An 11,628-nucleotide genomic window follows, 5' to 3' on the forward strand; every position below is an offset into this window, starting at 1 on the left:
AATGAAATCGCATGATAATATACCTAACAATGGTCATCCATCCTCTGTTTCAAGTCTTCTAAGAAAGAATCACACACCATTTGTCAAAATAACTCATTCCTTTTTGGGTCACCTCTAATTGTTAAGAAATTTTCTCTGAAATCAAGTCTAACGTAACATTTTACCCTCTGGCCTTGGTTCTGCCCTCTGGGACCAAATGTAACAAGTCTAATCCTTCCTTTATATAACAGTCCTTCATATAAGGTTGTTAACAGTTATGTTCTTCCTAAGTTTTCTCTTCTCCAGGATAAATATCCTCTATTCCTTCAATCCCTCCTTCCTCATATGACAAAGACTAAGGGCCATTCACTATCCTTGTTTTCCTCCCTTGCTCTCCAGTTTATCAATATCCTTCATCTGTGAGGCTAAAACTGATACTTTAGATGAGATCAGATCAAGGCAAATAACAAGACTACCACCTCATTATTGCTGGAAGCTAAACCTTTCTTAATGCATCTCAACATCAAATTAGCTTTTTAGATACTTCTCACTTGATGAGCTCACAGCCAATTAAAACTTACAGCTCTTTCTTTGTACTGTTATACAGCCACACCTTTCCCATCTTGTACTTGTGAAGCTGATTTTTTATATCCAAGAGCAAAACTTTACATTTATTCCAAATGAATTTCGTCTTGTTAGATTCAGTCCAATGTTTTAGCTAGTAAGAATCTTCTCTGTCATCCGGTGTGCTACCTATTCCTCAGCTTAGGGATATCTGCTTAATGAGCATGCCATCCAGGCCTTCATCCAACAGTTAATTGGGAAAAAAATCTTTGAAGAAAGTTTATCTGAGAAAGGTCTAGGTTTTTCTCTCACGACTATCAGATTGCCAAAGATGACGAAAAAGAAAATGATAGTTGTTGGAAAGGCTTCAGGAGGACAAGCACATCAATACATTGTTGGTGGAGTTGTGAACTGGTCCAGCTTTTCTGGAAAGCAATTTTGGCATAGGCCCCTAAAGTCACTAACCTGTAGATACTCTCTGACCTAGCAATACTACAATTAGGTCCATACCTCAGAGATTGAAAAAAAATATTATTTAAAAAAAATAAAAGGTACAGGACTTGGACTCAGAAGATCTGATTTCAAATCTTTTCTGCCATTTATTAATTGTGTGACCCAGAACTGGACACCATACTCCAAAGTGTCTAACCAGTATAGAGAAGAGTATTATCATTTCTCCTCTTATGAAAATTATGTCTCTATTAATATGTAACCTGCAATCATTTTAATCTTTTGGCTGCCATTTCACAAAGATAATATATTGAATAGAGTCTACTAACACACATCTTTTTCACATGAACTGTTATCCAGCTTGTACCCCCCCATTTTATATTTAATGCAGTCATTTTCCTAATCCAAGTGTAGACTTTATGCCTATTAAATTCATGTCATTAGATTGAACCCACCATTTTAGTTTGTGAAGATCTTTGTGGATCTAGTATGTTATCTCTCTCCTAGAAAATTTTAGAGGCATGCCATCTCTACTCCTGTAACCTAAGAAAAAAGAACTATAACAAAATGTGTATTTGGCCTGAAGACTAGAAGACCTGGGCAGGGAGCAAGTTAGGGGATACCTGAAGGATGTTCATGTAGACTTGACAGGTTTAGATATGTTCTCCTTGGCCTCAGAGGGCAGCACTGAAAGGACTGGGTGGAAATTGTAGAAATTAGGTTATTATGTTTGATATAAGGATGAAACTGCTTAACATTTAAAACTATCTGGAAATGGAATGAGCAGTAAGCAGTGAGATAAAGGAGTTATAAACATGTATGATCCAGCTGCACTGGCCTACTTGCTGTTCCTTGCATAAATACTCCATCTCCTATTTTCATGCCTTTTACAGGCTATCCCCCATGCCTGAAATGCATTCCACCTCCTCACCTCCACTTCATAGTTTCTATGTCTACCTTCAAGACTAACTTCAACCCTACCTTCTTTGGGGGGACTTTTCTAGCTACCTACTGCTTACTGCCTTCCCCTGAGGTCACTTTCTATCTACTCTATCTACAATTTGTACTATGTAAATATTTGCATGTTGTGTCTCTCATTAGAATGGGAGTTCCTTGAAGGCAGGAACTGTCTTTTGCCTTTTTCTGTATTCCCAGTGCTTACCATAATGCCTGGCACACAGTAAATGCTTAATAAATTATTGTTAAAAATGTAAGGTGAACATTACAAAGCCAAAGACAAGTCCTCAAGGCACCCTATGAAACATACCCCTCTAGGTTCACACTGATTCATTAATCACTACTTTCTTTGCATAACCATTCAAGCAGTACCTTCTAATCATAATCTCTCAGATACCTTGAGTCAGTTCCAAAATTCAATCATCAACTGATCCTGTAGGTCTATTTTTCTCCCAAGAGTTCTGTTTTCCAGATACATTATAACTCAGATTTCTTAAGCTGATACCCTGTCACAAAAATCCATGTTTGGAAGCCCTTAAGTAAAAGCCCCTAACCCAGACAATCCAAAGGATCAAGAACACTGTACTCATCCTACCACAGTAAGAGACAGTAGTATTATACTACAGTAACAGGGTAATTTCATTCAAATTCACCTGACCTCATTAGGCAAAGACCTGACTCGCTCCTCAGAAGGGGAATTTATATGAGATCATAATTTTGGAAAGGAGAAGTGGAATCCATCTGAGATCATAGTATTGAAAAGGATCTTAAGAGTCTCTTGCAACAACACCGTATTAAATCTGGAGAAACTGAGGCCCACAGTTTGAAATCAGGTCCTTAGACTCCAAATTGAGCTCTCTTTTGCTCCACATCAAACTGCCTCCTTTTCTTACAAGTGCATCCCACTTGTATGTGTCTCATAAGGCAAAACAGGTGGTGATTCTGTTGTAGAAAGCAGTCAATCACATGGGAAAATGTAGGACAGATTTTTGGTGGTTCTGGGTCTGGTGTCACATAAGTCACTAAAATCAATTTTGTGCAACCTATATCCAGGCCAAGGACTGCTTTGGAAAACCTAAAAGGGTGCTGCAATCCTTCAGTATAACACTGTGATCTTAGTCCTCAGTAGCCCCTTCCTTCATTACAAATCTAGACTCATCCCAGGGACAGGACATCATTACATGGTAGTGGTGGATATAATCTATTTCCTTCCTTGTGCCATATGCCCACTCCCACCTGCCTACCTGTAGGCAGTACAAAAGTTCCTCTCAGAAAGAGCCTAGCTTCTTCCTGGCTTACCCATTTACCTTATGCTTAAATGCAATTAATTTCCCTTTTTTGGTCAACACTCTTTTCCATACTGCATGCCAAGAGCCACTTTTTCTCCTGTGTATCATCCCCAAAGCAATGGCCAAATGGAAGAGAACCAGATTTCCATTATATTAGTTACCATCAAGATAACTGGCCTGTCTTAACAGTAAATAAAAAATTCTGCTTTAACAACACCTTTACCATCTCCATTCAGAATACATCAACTCGGAATTCTATACTTGGCTTTTCTAACCCTTCCCATCACTGTATGGGCAGTCTGAAAGAGTTAAAAGCTACTTAGCCAGATATACAAACTACCCCAGAGGTTGCATTCACCATCAGCCATCATCCAATCCCAAGAAAATTCCTGCAATATGGTAATCAAGCCTGGCTACTGGTCTGAAACCTCTGTGCTTACTAACCCTCCCCTAAGACAGATGTCAGGAACACTTGGTTCTTCCATATAAAGAAAGCAGTGAGTTTTATGGTCGTTTGACTAAAGCTCCCTAACAATGTCTCTCAATCAGGCAGTCAGACAACAAGTATTTGTTACCTGTGTGCCAGGAACTGTGCTAACTTCTACGGATATAAAGAAAGGCAAAAGCAAAAACAAAACCTACATAATACCTACTCTCAAGAAGCATATATTCTAATGGAAACAACATGTAAATATTTAGGTACATTCAAGACATATACAGAATATATGAAGGTAATCTTAAAAGCGAAGGCATGAGCAACACGAGAAATCAGGAAAGGCTGCCCCCTAGAAAATGAAATGTGAGCTGAGTCATGAAGGAAAGCAGGGAAACTAACGAGCTCTTATGAGAGGGCAGAACATTTCAGGCATAAAGGACAACCAGTGCAAAGACAGAGAAAGAGATGTGTATCTACCTAGTTTTCTCCCAGTCACTGCTTTGGATCTAGGTCTTTAACAATCCCCTCCCAATGCCATGATCTCCTCTCCCATAACAACTAATGGTTAGGGAAGGACTGGCCTCCCAGCACTGACAGGGCCACCTCCAGTACTTGTAAAGGCTATGCACTGGACAAGCATAAGTGGGAGGCCACTAAGAACCTTGACCAACCTAACACGTGTCTTCTATTTTTAGTATCTGCATAAACTAACTGGAGGATGATGTCCAGGCTTCACTGCTAACACAGTTATGGAGTATTAGCAGAAGCATAGATGATCAAAGGCCGTGAATGTGCATAAGAATGGCCTATAGGTCCCTTGAGTCCTCAGCAGGTAAATTTAGTTTATCAGCTATGATAACTCATAGTTCCTATAAAACTGATCTTGCCTCATCTGACTCTAACCATTCTTCGTTGAAAATGTAGCAATCATATTCCCATCTGATGGATTTCTGTCCCCAGTGAAACCACTGCTTCAGAGAAAACTGTTGGTGCCTGTTATACTGCCCTATGCTGCACAAGTATTGCCCTTAATCCCACAATACTGGGTAGCTAACCTTAATAATTTTATTAAATGAGAATGGGAAAGTAGAAGAAAGGCAGAACTACCCCTGGACTCTTTGAACTCCTCCTTTAGGGAGACTATTATCTTATATCTCTAACATACAATTTTTCTAACACATTAGAGAGTTCATACATGTATGTGTGTATTTAGATAAACGTACAGTTAGAAATAGTTAGGAATACATACTTCTAACACATATATCCAACATTATTACAGTAATAGTATATATATTGAAATATTAGTCCTAAAGTGAAAATCCTTACCACTATTACAAAGTTTGGATAACTGCGAAATGTCTGAGTGTGACTGCAAAATTTGTGACAAAAATAAAATTTCCCTGCTTCTTTCAAGAAGGGGTGTTAAATCTACCACAAAAGCTATGACACAAAAGTGCTATTCCAGGTCTAACCCAGATTATCTGCAAAAGCTCAAAGAAACTACTTGCCTGTGCATTTGTAGTCCCTAAACTCCAAAGCATAACATTTACATACTTTACCAGGGGTCATAAGGATTAAAGTTTAATTACTTTCAAGTTAAAAGTTATCAGTATTAATAAAGTCAAACAAGGTGAACTCTTTTATTTGAGGGAAAAGGTGAAAGTGGAGCTTTCATATACTGCTAAACAAATTCTTGTCTTGTATTATTGTAGGAACTTAAAAAATGTTTGCTAAATTACTGTAGTTTTGGTAGTTGGATTAAAGTATTTTGTAAAATATACTGAACAAGATTGTAATGGCTAATGTTTGTAATGACTCCTAAAGAAGTCAGTGAATTAACAGATAAAGTCAAATTCTGATAATATGTAACATAAAAACTTTCAAAATTAGTTTTTAAAAAAAGCTTATATACTTTATTAAATATTTTGATTTAGGTAACTGTAAGAGAAATGAAACAACAAGTTTTAGTTTAATCGCTCGCTATCAGGGTATACATTTTGAAGGACTCTGGGATTTTTCTCTCCATATTCTTAATGTGTAAGCACAAGCACAATAAAATTTGATGAAATCTACTTGTATCTACATCAAGATCTTCATAGTATATGATATATTTTAAGTATATTTCAAAGTAATAGTATATTTTAAAATCAAGTAGCCATATCTTCATTGCTTTTAAAATATAGTTTTAATTACATACCAGCTTTGTGAACTTTGAAAGACTTGATCACCTGCAGTATTAATCTCCCTAGAGTATAAATTAAGTATAGAAATATCTAACATTCCCATTCCAAAACCAAGGAACACATACTTGCCACATTTTCTCCAGTACTCTATCCTTCGAAGAAGCAGGGAATGCCTTCCAGTTAGAGGAGTTTAGCTCAAGCCATTACTAACTACAAACGACAAATTAGCCATGCACCTTTTCCTACAAAGAGAATAAAGACAGTTAGGTCCTGATACATTTCAAGTATATTCTTCATTCATGTAAGGTTTTATATATATAGGAGTTAGCAAAACTTTACAGGAGAGGTCCAGGCTTTTGTTAAAAAGAAAAAGATCTTTTAAATTTCCTCATGAAAAATGTCAAAATAATCATCTACAAGGCCAAAACTAACATTATGGGTATAATGGGTATGCACTGTTTACAAATGTATTTATCAGATTATACAATAAATTGATATAAAGCCACCAAACAAAATTTCTATTATGATAAATTTTCCATAATGTGAATATTCTTGTAGGTAAGCAGTCATTTTCAAACTTTCAAAGTTGTTTGTTACATGTTATTTGTATACTATAATTTTGAAAATTAAGGTGCAAAGATTAACTTTTTAAAAATCTGGGTAGAATTTTTAAATTGAAAAATAACTTTGGTGTAACAGGAAAACACTGGATTTGGACCTGGTTTCAAACCCTAATCCTGCTTTTTTCTTACCTGTTTGGACTTAGCCTCTCTGAGTCTATGTTCCCATAAGTAAAAAACTAGATTATCAACAAAGTTTCTAAAAACTATGATCCTATGACTCTTTGCTAAAATTGAATATAGCAAGTTTAAACTATGATTTTGGAAGTGTGTATATTTAGACTTAAACATGCCAATATTTTTACCTGTTTTAACCAATGTGTCTTATTTTAAAGTGAAGTTGTTGTTGTTATTGTTTTTATTCGTGCTAAATCACATAAACCAATAGTCCAAGTTAAACAGTAAACCCGTGGTATCCAGTAATATCTAGTACAATGGCAGATGGTGACAGTCTGTTTTAAGGAAACCACCTATTTATTTCTGCTAGAAAACTAGTAGCAAATGTCTTTACAATGATCACATCTTAAAATGCAGCATCCAAACATTTGTTGGATGAGCATTATCATCATTCCATCCAATAAATTGGAAAAATTTTCTCAGAAAAGCAAAAGATATATTTCCAAAATTATGGTATATAACCAGAGTAGTTAAGATTTCAGGGGAATATAATGAATATTTCAAGTGATTTTCTCATTCTCACAATAATTAAAAATTGTATTTTAAAGTGTATATAATATTGGATTTATTTTTCATATGTAAGTCAGAGCTCTATCGTATATAGTAAGATAATTTTCCAAGATGCATAATTTGTGGTTGTCAGGGAGCTTCCTCAGATATAGCAAACAAGTCTTCCCAAGACTTTTTTCAAGTTACATAATAACAATTCTATTCATAATTCTTACTATATATCTTTCTGAACAGCATTTAATACTGATACTTAAGAATTGTGTTGCACTTAGAAGAAAATAAATAGCATTTCCTGGTACGTCCAGTGGATTAAATTTTTGCCTATGATTGGAATTCTACAGATTCCATTTGGTACCTTCTTGTTGTTACTCTTTAGCCTTCAACAGGATATGAACTAGAGATATTGATGGAAACATTTGCCAAATTTTAAATGTGTTCCAAAATGAATAATTGATATTGCAGAAAATCAGTGGCCTATTAGATTATGCTTTCAAATTTCACAGTATTTGCAAAATGCTTCACAGAACAAAAGAATGATTAAAAAAGAGTGGAGATACTGGGGTAAATTTTTATGGATAAGTTTCCACTGGTTCAAAATGTAGGTTTTGTTCAGGTTGTTTTTAAAAAATACTTTGGATGACAAAAATGATTAGACCTATCTGATACTACACTGATTCCTAAAACTAGCACCAATAATGCATTTTAGAACATCTCCTTCTAAATTACCAAAGTAAATTTCTAAAAGTTGCTTTAAGATTTCTAAAAATTTAGTCATCTTTTTAATACATTTGAGAAAGTTTATTTTTAAGAAAAACCCTAAGAAATTGGAGTGTTTTTTGATGTCTAATAGATGGATTTTAAGGACAGGAATTAACTGCACCATTCCCATTTACACAAACAGCATTTTAGACCTATAATGGATGTTAGAGATCACATTATTTAACCTACTAAATTGAGGTTACATTGACTATAAAAGTCTGAGATTTCCAGAGTGTTTATATAATGAGTCTAAAAGTTCTCTGAATAACCCAAAAAGATGCTTCTTAAGTTTGCTGAAAATATGTACCATACATAAATGAATCAGTGGTCAAGCAAATCTTGTTTTCCATTTCATGTTATGACCATATAAACAATTTTATATCCAGTCAGCTTTAGCAACTAGATACTAATGGATAATTATTTCCTCAGTCAAAGACAGAAGTTATTCTGTACTCCCTTCTGAAAGGCTTTTTCTTGAAATGCACATTTTCTCTACAACTTTTTAAGTGTCATCTTACAAAACTAACAAGGAATTTCATATGAATATCTTAGCGATAATGAGGAGAAAATGTTCTGAATTTTTAAATTTTTTATTATTGTTTTGTTTAGGTATGGGTCACATTTTCCGAAAACTTTTAAGAGGCCCTGTTGGGTTACACAAAGAACTTCAAAGGAGTACATCTGGGATGGAGCAAAATACACAGAGACAAGGAAAGTAGTTAGAAACAACAGTACCACCCCACAATCCCTTGTCCCAATAACCAAAAGTTGAGGGGAAAAGGAGAAAAAAAAAAGAGAGGGAACCAAAATGCCACATATGAAATGTTCTGATGCCAAACTTTAATAAACATGTTAAAGCATTAATGATTTTCAACACAAGTGCAAATATATTATAGTATAAGAATATACAACTGTAATATTTTCCCCAAATAATACCGTTTCTTTGACTTTAAAAGGCTTAGAATTATTTATCATGCCATCCTTTAAGCAATTTGAAATTAAATATATTCAATTAATTAAATATATTCAAAATTTTGAATATCATTAATTCTGTTAAGATAATTTTCAATAATATTTGATTGCCTAGGCTAAAATTCAGTGTCAACTTTTCTTTTCCAAGTCATATATCACATTAGTCCAGATGCACTGAATACTTGGATAAAACAACACTGTACTTTTCTTTTTAAAGAGAGGCTGATTTAAGATATTTGAGTTTTACAAAACTGATTTTATTCCCTCAATCACACTGTAAAACACACAAAATGCAACTAAGATTACATTTCCCTAAAAAACAAAAAAGCAATCACATACAAATTGATACCTATTTATTTTTCAAATAATTAGCTGTGTAAAATACGGAGATCTCCAGGAGAAATTCTATTTCTATCCTATTAAATCAGTTGCTTTAGTTATGCAAACCTAAGTATTCATAACTGCATAAACAAATATACCTAAGCCAACAATCACAAGAAAACATCTATTAGTAATCTTACAGAAGTATCTACTCTCATTTGAAGTCTCATAGCATACTCTTGACAATGAAATGCAATTTACAAAAATTCTGACATAAAATTGTATACTGACTTTTACGATTTTAAGGAAAATCAGAAGCTCAACAGTAAATGTGATGCACTTTTACAATGCATCTTACAGTGCTGAAGAGGATACTTCTAATACTGAAATGAAGACTGTGCTAATCATAAAATACTAGCTTTTAAAACAGACTAACCACCTTTAGCCTAAAATTTTTAGTACTTCCCAAATTCAAGTAAAGTAGTTTATTCCAAATCCCAAATAAATCCTGAAACTTTCATTGTGGTTTCAACAATATGTTAAGTGATTAATTTACTGATAACCAGAAAAAAACAATGTACCAGCACTACCGTTTGAGTATAGCATTTGCTGTAAACTTTACTTACAATAAATTATTTCTCTGCATTTCTCCTTTATACACTAATACAATAAGGTATAAAAACATATAACTTTAAAACACTTTGTTTTCACATGTTAAAATAAAATACGTAATAAAGGGGGAAAATACCCAATATAATCCATCATTTGTGAACTATTATCTTAACAAAACTGAAAATTTCTCTATTTTTAATGTATATCTTTTAGACTTTTTAATGAAAACATTAAATATAAAATAATTGTTCCATTGTTATAAATTAGAATAATGGCCCCCAAATCTAATGAAATGATAAAGTTCAGCTACAACAGGAAGAAGTCTATTAATGAGTGTTCCCTACCACAATCACATTTGCATTTTCAGTATTAGCATATTTTCATACCATCTGGCAATGGTGCTACTCTTGGTCTGCCCATCTTAATCTGTTAAGAACCGAATGTTAAACTAGAGCTACATGAACCTTTCCAAAATTGAAGAACAGAACACACACACAATGTTTTTGAAAACTCTGCAATTATGAACTGTTCCATAATAATATTTGAAATTTATAAATGTACTTTTAATGTAAGAACTCAAAAGCTCTTGTAAATGGAGAACAGCTTAAGAAATCTGCATGAATCACAGCTGGCATGAGCTACTGATTCCTCAGCTTCATTCTCTTCTTGTTTTCTTTTTTCATTTTAATTATATTTAAAGCATTTGGTGAAATTGCTTACATAGAAAAGAAACTGATGAATGAAATAGTATTCTATATTTAAAGGATTCATAAAACTTAATTCTTGTTTTATATACACATTTACTTAACCCTGAAAAGGCAGGGAGAAAGAGAAAAACAGAACATGGAGTGAAGAAGTCAGTTGAATGCCCTTTCTTTTTCATTCCATTAACTCATAATTGCTGTTGACAGCCCATATACAATTCTTTAGTTTAACATCAGTAACATAATTACTATTTAAGAAATCAACTGTTTAGATTAATATATTACCACCATCATTCAATATCTGCTCATCCTCACCTCCAGCCAAACAGTTTGTGAATAATTCTCTTGGAAAAAAGACATCTCATCCTTCTGGAAATAATGTAACACTATCAGTGGACTTGAGCAGGAAGTGAAAAGGCGAGAAAACACAAAAACATACCAAATAGATCTAAAAACACCAAACAAAGAAGCAAACAGATATCAACCATTCCCGAGGTTGCCTGCAAGAAGCTTCTTTCTCCACAAAGAAATAAGCCACCTACTTCTTGTCTCATTCTCTTTTTTGGCCCCAAATGGGACTTTCTTCCAGTGAACTTCAGGGTTCCTAATCCTGATATTTATACAAACATATATGTTAACTCAATGATTACTGAATTATACTCTTGCTAAGTAGCTCTTCCTTCACAGGAAGCATTCACACAGGAACTCTTCAAGTAGCTTCTTTGCTTCTTCCCTGTCTCAAATGTTCCCATTCTGAACTCATAAAATTCCCCACTTCAAAAATCTCCCCACACTACTCCACCACAAGACAAGCTTAATTCTTCCTTCACTGTCACCCACATCCCCAAGGAGTTTAATTTCTTTCTTCTATATTCCTGAGAAAACTGGTGTCTCTGTTGGGGATAAAGGTGTAGTTTATAGTTCTATTAACACCTGCCCTTCTCCCCAGTAATTTTTTTCATTCCTATCAGCCCAGTCCTAACATTGCACATCCTTCTGACGACTTCTGCATCTTCAACCAGTCCCTCACTAAATACATATTCCTAAAGAACACACTGTCTTCTAAAGAACAAACTGGATGAGCTGCGACCCCAT

General features: G+C 34.3%; 1 protein-coding gene across 9 annotated transcripts in view; it reads right to left on the reverse strand.

Moving 5' to 3' along the window:
• The window catches only part of ZHX1 (zinc fingers and homeoboxes 1), a 44,892-nt gene that overhangs the window by 31,951 nt on the left and 1,313 nt on the right, over nt 1-11,628 (reverse strand). For all 9 annotated transcript variants that reach the window (XR_002320437.2, XR_002320435.2, XR_002320439.2 and 6 more), the window contains exon 2: nt 5,984-6,100. The gene's annotated coding sequence lies outside the window, so the exon portion shown is untranslated. The remainder of the gene's footprint in view (nt 1-5,983; nt 6,101-11,628) is intronic.

Source organism: Phascolarctos cinereus, unplaced genomic scaffold (genome assembly GCF_003287225.1).
Source record: "Phascolarctos cinereus isolate Bilbo 61053 unplaced genomic scaffold, phaCin_HiC Scaffold_4;HRSCAF=312, whole genome shotgun sequence".
In the NCBI taxonomy this organism is placed as follows: Eukaryota; Metazoa; Chordata; class Mammalia; order Diprotodontia; family Phascolarctidae; genus Phascolarctos; species Phascolarctos cinereus.